The following is a 12023-nucleotide window of genomic DNA, read 5'->3' on the forward strand; positions in this document are numbered from 1 at the left end:
TGAGTGGACATTACGATTTTTGTTAAGTAACATTTCGATGTTTAAATATGTTCATATTCTGCATAAAGACTACAGATAAAATTACAGATTGTCGTGCATTAGGAGTGCCGTAATGTATGCATTGTCTCTCCTTAGCAGTTTGAGAGGACGTGTGTGGCAGCGGCGACATATTCTAGAAGAAATACGCTAGTGCTGTGCACATATCATTCTTCACACCGACTGTATCTACGTACAATGGATGAATGAGTGGATATTACGATTTATGTTAAGTAGTATTTCGATGTTTAAATATGTTCATATTCTGCATAAAGATTGCAGATAAAATTACACATTGTAGTGCATTTGGAGTGCACTAATGTATGCATTGTCATTCATTAGCACGATGAGAGGACGTGTGTGTCAGCGGCGACATATTCTAGAAGAAATACGCTAGTGCTGTGCACATAGCATTCATCAAACCGGCTGTATCTAAGGACAATGGATGAGAGGATATTACGATTTTTGTTAAGTCTCAGTTCGATGTTTAAATATGTTCATATTCTGCATAAAGATTACAGATAAAATTACACATTGGCGTGCAGTTACAGTGCCCTCATGTATGCAAAAGTCTTTCCTTAGCAGGTTGAGAGGACGTGTGTGGCAGCGGCGACATATTCTAGAAGAAATACGCTAGTGCTGTGCACATAGCAATCTTCACACCGTCTGTATCTACGTACAATGGATGACTGAGTGGATATTATGATTTTTGTTAAACAACAGTTCGATGTTTAAATATGTTCATAATCTGCATAAAGGTTACAGATAAAAATACACACTGTCGTGAATTTGGACAACCCTAATGAATGATTTGTCTTTCCTTAGCAGGTTGAGAGGACGTTGTTGGCAGCGGCGACATATTCTAGAAGAAATACGCTAGTGCTGTGCACATAGCATTCTTCACACCGACTGTATCTACGTACAATGTATGACTGAGTGGATATTACGATTTTTGTTAAGTAAGATTCGATGTTTAAATATGTTCATATTCTGCATAAAGATTACAGATAATATTACACATTGTCGTGCATTTGGAGTGCCCTAATGTATGCATTGTCTTTCCTTAGCAGGTTGAGAGGACCTGTGTGGCAGGGGCGTGATATTCTAGAAGAAACTCACTAGTGCCGTGAACATAGCCCTCTTCACACCGACTCCTTCTACGTACAATGGATGACTGAATGGATATTACGATTTTTGTTAAGTAACAGTTCGCTGTTAAAATATGTTCATATTCTGCATAAAGATTACAGATAAAATTACACATTGTCGTGCATTTGGAGTGGCCTAATGTATGCATTGTCTTTCCTTAGGAGGTTGAGAGGACGTGTGTGGCAGCGGCGACATATTCTAGAAGAAATACGCTAGTGCTGTGCACATAGCATACTTCACACCGACAGTATGTACGTACAATGAATGACTGAGTGGATATTACGATTTTTATTAATAACATTTCGATGTTTATATATGTTCATTATCTGCATAAAGATTACAAATAAATATACACATTGTCGTGCATTTGGGTTGACCTAATGTATGCACTGTCTTTCCTTAGCAGGTTGAGAGGACGCGTGTGGCAGCGGCGACATATTCTAGAAGAAATACGCTAGTGCTGTGCACATAGCATTCTTCACACCGACTGTATCTACGTACAAATGGTGACTGAGTGGATATTACGATTTTTGTTAAGTAACAGTTCGCTGTTAAAATATGTTCATATTCTGCATAAAGATTACAGATAAAATTACACATTGTCGTGCATTTGGAGTGGCCTAATGTATGCTTTGTCTTTCCTTAGCAGGTTGAGAGTACGTGTGTGGCAGCGGCGACATATTCTAGAAGAAATACGCTAGTGCTGTGCACATAGCATTCATCAAACCGACTGTATCTAAGGACAATGGATGAGAGGATATTACGATTTTTGTTAAGCATCAGTTCCATGTTTAAATATGTTCATATTCTGCATAAAGATTACAGATAAAATTACATATTGGCGTGCATTTACAGTGCCCTCATGTATGCAAAAGTCTTTCCTTAGCAGGTTGAGAGGACGTGTGTGGCTGCGGCGACATATTCTAGAAGAAATACGCTAGTGCTGTGCACATACCATTCTTCACACCGACTGTATCTACGTACAATGGGTGACTGAGTGGATATTACGATTTTAGTTAAGTAGTAGTTCGATGTTTAAATATGTTCACATTCTGCATAAAGATTAGAGATAAAATTTCACATTGTCATGCATTTGGAGTGCCCTAATGTATGCAATGTCTTTCGCTAGCAGGTAGAGAGGACGCGTGTGTCAGCGGCGACATATTCTAGAAGAAATACGCTAGTGGTGTGCACATAGCATTCATCAAACCGACTGTATCTAAGGACAATGGATGAGAGGATATTACGATTTTTGTTAAGTATCAGTTCGATGTTTAAAAATGTTCATATTCAGCATAAAGATTACAGGTAAAATTACACATTGTCATGCATTTGGACTTCCCTAATGTATGCACTGTCTCTCCTTAGCAGTTTGAGAGGACGTGTGTGGCAGCGGCGACATATTCTAGAAGAAATACGCTAGTGCTGTGCACATATCATTCTTCACACCGACTGTATCTACGTACAATGGATGAATGAGTGGATATTACGATTTATGTTAAGTAGTATTTCGATGTTTAAATATGTTCATATTCTGCATAAAGATTGCAGATAAAATTACACATTGTAGTGCATTTGGAGTGCCCTAATGTATGCATTGTCATTCATTAGCACGATGAGAGGACGTGTGTGTCAGCGGCGACATATTCTAGAAGAAATACGCTAGTGCTGTGCACATAGCATTCATCAAACCGGCTGTATCTAAGGACAATGGATGAGAGGATATTACGATTTTTGTTAAGTAACAGTTCGCTGTTAAAATATGTTCATATTCTGCATAAAGATTACAGATAAAATTACACATTGTCGTGCATTTGGAGTGGCCTAATGTATGCATTGTCTTTCCTTAGGAGGTTGAGAGGACGTGTGTGGCAGCGGCGACATATTCTAGAAGAAATACGCTAGTGCTGTGCACATAGCATACTTCACACCGACAGTATGTACGTACAATGAATGACTGAGTGGATATTACGATTTTTATTAATAACATTTCGATGTTTATATATGTTCATTATCTGCATAAAGATTACAAATAAATATACACATTGTCGTGCATTTGGGTTGACCTAATGTATGCACTGTCTTTCCTTAGCAGGTTGAGAGGACGCGTGTGGCAGCGGCGACATATTCTAGAAGAAATACGCTAGTGCTGTGCACATAGCATTCTTCACACCGACTGTATCTACGTACAAATGGTGACTGAGTGGATATTACGATTTTTGTTAAGTAACAGTTCGCTGTTAAAATATGTTCATATTCTGCATAAAGATTACAGATAAAATTACACATTGTCGTGCATTTGGAGTGGCCTAATGTATGCTTTGTCTTTCCTTAGCAGGTTGAGAGTACGTGTGTGGCAGCGGCGACATATTCTAGAAGAAATACGCTAGTGCTGTGCACATAGCATTCATCAAACCGACTGTATCTAAGGACAATGGATGAGAGGATATTACGATTTTTGTTAAGCATCAGTTCCATGTTTAAATATGTTCATATTCTGCATAAAGATTACAGATAAAATTACATATTGGCGTGCATTTACAGTGCCCTCATGTATGCAAAAGTCTTTCCTTAGCAGGTTGAGAGGACGTGTGTGGCTGCGGCGACATATTCTAGAAGAAATACGCTAGTGCTGTGCACATACCATTCTTCACACCGACTGTATCTACGTACAATGGGTGACTGAGTGGATATTACGATTTTAGTTAAGTAGTAGTTCGATGTTTAAATATGTTCACATTCTGCATAAAGATTAGAGATAAAATTTCACATTGTCATGCATTTGGAGTGCCCTAATGTATGCAATGTCTTTCGCTAGCAGGTAGAGAGGACGCGTGTGTCAGCGGCGACATATTCTAGAAGAAATACGCTAGTGGTGTGCACATAGCATTCATCAAACCGACTGTATCTAAGGACAATGGATGAGAGGATATTACGATTTTTGTTAAGTATCAGTTCGATGTTTAAAAATGTTCATATTCAGCATAAAGATTACAGGTAAAATTACACATTGTCATGCATTTGGACTTCCCTAATGTATGCACTGTCTCTCCTTAGCAGTTTGAGAGGACGTGTGTGGCAGCGGCGACATATTCTAGAAGAAATACGCTAGTGCTGTGCACATATCATTCTTCACACCGACTGTATCTACGTACAATGGATGAATGAGTGGATATTACGATTTATGTTAAGTAGTATTTCGATGTTTAAATATGTTCATATTCTGCATAAAGATTGCAGATAAAATTACACATTGTAGTGCATTTGGAGTGCCCTAATGTATGCATTGTCATTCATTAGCACGATGAGAGGACGTGTGTGTCAGCGGCGACATATTCTAGAAGAAATACGCTAGTGCTGTGCACATAGCATTCATCAAACCGGCTGTATCTAAGGACAATGGATGAGAGGATATTACGATTTTTGTTAAGTCTCAGTTCGATGTTTAAATATGTTCATATTCTGCCTAAAGGTTACAGATAAAATTACACATTGGCGTGCAGTTACAGTGCCCTCATGTATGCAAAAGTCTTTCCTTAGCAGGTTGAGAGGACGTGTGTGGCAGCGGCGACATATTCTAGAAGAAATACGCTAGTGCTGTGCACATAGCAATCTTCACACCGTCTGTATCTACGTACAATGGATGACTGAGTGGATATTATGATTTTTGTTAAACAACAGTTCGATGTTTAAATATGTTCATAATCTGCATAAAGGTTACAGATAAAAATACACACTGTCGTGAATTTGGACAACCCTAATGAATGATTTGTCTTTCCTTAGCAGGTTGAGAGGACGTTGTTGGCAGCGGCGACATATTCTAGAAGAAATACGCTAGTGCTGTGCACATAGCATTCTTCACACCGACTGTATCTACGTACAATGTATGACTGAGTGGATATTACGATTTTTGTTAAGTAAGATTCGATGTTTAAATATGTTCATATTCTGCATAAAGATTACAGATAATATTTTACATTGTCGTGCATTTGGAGTGCCCTAATGTATGCATTGTCTTTCCTTAGCAGGTTGAGAGGACCTGTGTGGCAGGGGCGTGATATTCTAGAAGAAACTCACTAGTGCCGTGAACATAGCCCTCTTCACACCGACTCCTTCTACGTACAATGGATGACTGAATGGATATTACGATTTTTGTTAAGTAACAGTTCGCTGTTAAAATATGTTCATATTCTGCATAAAGATTACAGATAAAATTACACATTGTCGTGCATTTGGAGTGGCCTAATGTATGCATTGTCTTTCCTTAGGAGGTTGAGAGGACGTGTGTGGCAGCGGCGACATATTCTAGAAGAAATACGCTAGTGCTGTGCACATAGCATACTTCACACCGACAGTATGTACGTACAATGAATGACTGAGTGGATATTACGATTTTTATTAATAACATTTCGATGTTTATATATGTTCATTATCTGCATAAAGATTACAAATAAATATACACATTGTCGTGCATTTGGGTTGACCTAATGTATGCACTGTCTTTCCTTAGCAGGTTGAGAGGACGCGTGTGGCAGCGGCGACATATTCTAGAAGAAATACGCTAGTGCTGTGCACATAGCATTCTTCACACCGACTGTATCTACGTACAAATGGTGACTGAGTGGATATTACGATTTTTGTTAAGTAACAGTTCGCTGTTAAAATATGTTCATATTCTGCATAAAGATTACAGATAAAATTACACATTGTCGTGCATTTGGAGTGGCCTAATGTATGCTTTGTCTTTCCTTAGCAGGTTGAGAGTACGTGTGTGGCAGCGGCGACATATTCTAGAAGAAATACGCTAGTGCTGTGCACATAGCATTCATCAAACCGACTGTATCTAAGGACAATGGATGAGAGGATATTACGATTTTTGTTAAGCATTAGTTCCATGTTTAAATATGTTCATATTCTGCATAAAGATTACAGATAAAATTACATATTGGCGTGCATTTACAGTGCCCTCATGTATGCAAAAGTCTTTCCTTAGCAGGTTGAGAGGACGTGTGTGGCTGCGGCGACATATTCTAGAAGAAATACGCTAGTGCTGTGCACATACCATTCTTCACACCGACTGTATCTACGTACAATGGGTGACTGAGTGGATATTACGATTTTAGTTAAGTAGTAGTTCGATGTTTAAATATGTTCACATTCTGCATAAAGATTAGAGATAAAATTTCACATTGTCGTGCATTTGGAGTGCCCTAATGTATGCAATGTCTTTCGCTAGCAGGTAGAGAGGACGCGTGTGTCAGCGGCGACATATTCTAGAAGAAATACGCTAGTGGTGTGCACATAGCATTCATCAAACCGACTGTATCTAAGGACAATGGATGAGAGGATATTACGATTTTTGTTAAGTATCAGTTCGATGTTTAAAAATGTTCATATTCAGCATAAAGATTACAGGTAAAATTACACATTGTCATGCATTTGGACTTCCCTAATGTATGCATTGTCTTTCCTTAGCAGGTTGAGAGGACGTGTGTATCAGCGGCGACATATTCTAGAAGAAATACGCTAGTGCTGTGCACATAGCAATCTTCACACCGTCTGTATCTACGTACAATGGATGACTGAGTGGATATTACGATTTTTGTTAAATAACAGTTCGATGTTTAAATATGTTCATGATCTGCATAAAGATTACAGATAAAAATACAGACTGTCTTGAATTTGGAGGATCCTAATGAATGAATTGTCTTTCCTTAGCAGGTTGAGAGGACTTGTGTGGCAGCGGCGACATATTCTAGAAGAAATACGCTAGTGCTGTGCACATAGCATTCATCACACCGTCTGTATCTACGTACAATGGATGACTGAGTGGATATTACGATTTTTGTTAAGTAACAATTCGATGTTTAAATATGTTCATATTCTGCATAAAGATATCAGATAAAATTTCAATTGTCGTGCATTTGGAATGCCGTAATGTATGCATTGTCTTTCCTTAGCAGGTCGAGAGGACGTATGTGGCAGCGGCGACATATTCTAGAAGAAACACGCTAGTGCTGTGCACATAGCATTCCTCACAACGACTGCATCAACGTACAATGGATCACTGAGTGGATATTTCGATTTTTGTTAAAAAACAGTTCGATGTTTAAATATGTTCATATTCTGCATAAAGATTACAGATACAAATACTCATTACCGTGAATTTGGAGTGACCTAATGTATGCAATGTCTTTCCTTTGCAGGTTGAGACGACGTGTGTGGCAGCTGCGACATATTCTAGAAGTAACACGCTATTGCTGTGCACATAGCATTCTTCACACCGACCGTATCTACGTACAAATGGTGACTGAGTAGATATTACGATTTTTGTTAAGTAACATTTCGATTTTTAAATATGTTCATATTCTGCATAAGGATTACAGATAAAAATACTCATTGTCGTGCATTTGGAGTGACCTAATGTATGCAATGTCTTTCATTAGCAGGTTGACAGGACGTGTGTGGCAGCGGCGAAATATTCTAGAAGAAATACGATAGTGCTGTGCACATAGAATTCTTCACACCGACTGTATCTACGTACAATGGTGACTGAGTGGACATTACGATTTTTGTTAAGTAACACTTCGATGTTTAAATATGTTCATATTCTGCATAAAGACTACAGTAAAAATTACAGATCGTCGTGCATTAGGAGTGCCGTAATGTATGCATTGTCTCTCCTTAGCAGTTTGAGAGGACGTGTGTGGCAGCGGCGACATATTCTAGAAGAAATACGCTAGTGCTGTGCACATATCATTCTTCACACCGACTGTATCTACGTACAATGGATGAATGAGTGGATATTACGATTTATGTTAAGTAGTATTTCGATGTTTAAATATGTTCATATTCTGCATAAAGATTACAGATAAAATTACACATTGGCGTGCAGTTACAGTGCCCTCATGTATGCAAAAGTCTTTCCTTAGCAGGTTGAGAGGACGTGTGTGGCAGCGGCGACATATTCTAGAGGAAATACGCTAGTGCTGTGCACATAGCAATCTTCACACCGTCTGTATCTACGTACAATGGATGACTGAGTGGATATTACGATTTTTGTTAAGTCACAACTCGATGTTTAAATATGTTCATATTCTGCATAAAGATTACAGATAAAATTACACATTGTCGTGCATTTGGAGTGCCCTAACGTATGCAATGTCTTTCCCTAGCAGGTTGAGAGGACGTGTGTGGCAGCGGCGGCATATTCTAGAAGAAATACGCTAGTGCTGTGCACAAAGCATTCATCAAACCGACTGTATCTAAGGACAATGGATGAGAGGATATTACGATTTTTGTTAAGTATCAGTTTGATGTTTAAATATGTTCATATTCTGCATAAAGGTTACAGATAAAACTACACATTGGCGTGCATTTACAGTGCCCTCATGTATGCAAAAGTCTTTCCTTAGCAGGTTGAGAGGACGTGTGTGGCAGCGGCGACATATTCTAGAAGAAATACGCTAGTGCTGTGCACATAGCATTCTTCACAAAGACAGTATCTACGTACAATGTATGACTGAGTGGATATTACGATTCTTGTTAAGTAAGATTCGATGTTTAAATATGTTCATATTCTGCATAAAGATTACAGATAATATTACACATTGTCTTGCATTTGGAGTGCCCTAATGTATGCGTTGTCATTCCTTAGCAGGTTGAGAGGACCTGTGTGGCATAGGCGTGATATTCGAGAAGAAACACACTAGTGCCGTGAACATAGCATTGTTCACACCGACTCCTTCTACGTACAATGGATGACAGAGTGGATATTACGATTTTTGTTAAGTAACAGTTCGCTGTTAAAATATGTTCATATTCTGCATAAAGATTACAGATAAAATTACACATTGTCGTGCATTTGGAGTGGCCTAATGTATGCATTGTCTTTCCTTAGCAGGTTGAGAGGACGTGTGTGGCAGCGGCGACATATTCTAGAAGAAATACGCTAGTGCTGTGCACATATCATTCTTCACACCGACTGTATCTACGTCCAATGGATGAATGAGTGGATATTACGATTTATGTTAAGTAGTATATCGATGTTTAAATATGTTCATATTCTGCATAAAGATTGCAGATAAAATTACACATTGTAGTGCATTTAGAGTGCCCTAATGTATGCATTGTCTTTCCTTAGCACGTTGAGAGGACGTGTGTGTCAGCGGCGACATATTCTAGAAAAAGTACGCTAGTGTTGTGCACATAGCATTCATCAAACCGACTGTATCTAAGGACAATGGATGAGAGGATATTACGATTTTTGTTAAGTATCAGTTCGATGTTTAAATATGTTCATATTCTGCATAAAGATTACAGATAAAATTACACATTGGCGTGCATTTACAGTGCCCTCATGTATGCAAAACTATTTCCTTAGCAGATTGAGAGGACGTGTGTGGCAGCGGCGACATATTCTAGAAGAAATACGCTAGTGCTGTGCACATAGCATTCTTCACACCGACAGTATCTACGTACAATGTATGACTGAGTGGATATTACGATTCTTGTTAAGTAAGATTCGATGTTTAAATATGTTCATATTCTGCATAAAGATTACAGATAATATTACACATTGTCTTGCATTTGGATTGCCCTAATGTATGCGTTGTCATTCCTTAGCAGGTTGAGAGGACCTGTGTGGCATAGGCGTGATATTCGAGAAGAAACACACTAGTGCCGTGAACATAGCATTGTTCACACCGACTCCTCCTACGTACAATGGATGGCTGAGTGGATATTACGATTTTTGTTAAGTAACAGTTCGCTGTTAAAATATGTTCATATTCTGCATAAAGATTACAGATAAAATTACACATTGTCGTGCATTTGGAGTGGACTAATGTATGCATTGTCTTTCCTTAGCAGGTTGAGAGGACGTGTGTGGCAGCGGCGACATATTCTAGAAGAAATACGCTAGTGCTGTGCACATAGCATTCATCAAACCGACTGTATCTAAGGACAATAGATGAGAGGATATTACGATTATTGTTAAGTATCAGTTCTATGTTTAAATATGTTCATATTCTGCATAAAGGTTACAGATAAAATTACACATTGGCGTGCATTTACAGTGCCCTCATGTATGCAAAAGTCTTTCCTTAGCAGGTTGAGAGGACGTGTGTGGCAGCGGCGACATATTCTAGAAGAAATACGCTAGTGCTGTGCACATAGCATTCTTCACACCGACTGCATCTACGTACAATGGATGACTATGTGGATATTACGATTTTTGTTAAGTAACAGTTCGGTGTTGAAATATGTTCACATTCTACATAAAGATAACAGATAAAATTACACATTGTCGTGCATTTGGAGTGCCCTAATATGTGCAAAGTCTTTCCTTAGCAGCTTGGGTGGGTGTGTGTGGCAGCGGCGACGTATTCTAGAAGATATACGCTAGTGCTGTGCACATAGCATTCTTCACACGGACTGTATCTACGTACAATGGGTGACTGAGTGGATATTACGATTTTATTTAAGTAGCATTTCGATGTTTAAATATGTTCATATTCTGCACAAAGATTACCGATAAAATTACACATTGTCGTGCATTTGGAGTGCCCTAATGTATGCAAGGTCTCTCCTTAGCAGGTTGAGAAGACGTGTGTTGCAGCGGCGACATATTCTAAAAGTAACACGCTATTGCTATGCACATAGCATTCTTCACATCGACTGCATCTACGTAGAATGGATGACAGAGTGGATATTACGATTTTTGTTAAGAAACAGTTCGATGTTTAATTATGTTCATACTCTTTATAAAGATTACATATAAAATTACACATTGTTGTGCTTTTTGTGTGCCCTAATGTATGCATTGTCTTTCTCTAGCAGGTTGAGAGGCCGTGTGTGGCAGCGGCGACATATTCTAGAAGAAATACGCTAGTGCTGTGCACATAGCATTCCTCACACCAAATGTATCTACGTACAACTGATGACTGAGTGGTTATTACGATTTTTGTTAAGTATCAGTTCGATGTTTAAATATGTTCATATTCTGCATAAAGATTATAGATAAAACTACACATTGTCGTGCATTTGGAGTGCCGTAATGTATGCAAAGTCTTTCCTTAGTAGGTTGAGTGGGCGTGTGTGGCAGCGGCGACATATTCTAAAAGAAATACGCTAGTGCTGTGCACATAGCATTCTTCACACCGATTGTATCTACGTACAATGGATGACTGAGTGGATATTATAATGTTTGTTAAGTATCAGTTCGATGTTTAAATATGTTCATATTCTTCATAAAAATTACAGATAAAATTACACATTGTCGTGCATTCGGAGTTCCCTAATGTATGCATTGTCTTTCCTTAGCAGGTTGAGAGGACGTGTGTGGCAGGGGCGACATATTCTAGAGGAAACACACTAGTGCCGTGAACATAGCATTCTTCACACCGACTGCATCTACGTACAATGGATGACTGAGTGGATGTTACGATTTTTGTTTAGTAACAGTTCGGTGTTTAAATATGATCACATTCTACATTAAGGTAACAGATAAAATTACAAATTGTCGTTCATTTGGGGTGCCCTAATATGTGCAAAGTCTTTCCTTAGCAGGTTGAGAAAGTATGTGTGGCAAAGGCGACGTATTCTAGAAGATATACGCTAGTGCTGTGCACATAGCATTCTTCCAGCCACTGTATCTACGTACAATGGATGACTGAGTGGATATTACGAGTTTTGTTAAGTAATTGTTCGATGTTTAAATATGTTCAGATTCTGCATAAAGAATACTGATAAAATTACACATTCTCTTGTATTTCGAGTTCTCTAATGTATGCATTTTCTTACTGTAGCAGGTTCCGAAGAGATATGTGGCAGCGGCA

This window comes from Schistocerca gregaria, chromosome 8 (genome assembly GCF_023897955.1).
Source record: "Schistocerca gregaria isolate iqSchGreg1 chromosome 8, iqSchGreg1.2, whole genome shotgun sequence".
In the NCBI taxonomy this organism is placed as follows: Eukaryota; Metazoa; Arthropoda; class Insecta; order Orthoptera; family Acrididae; genus Schistocerca; species Schistocerca gregaria.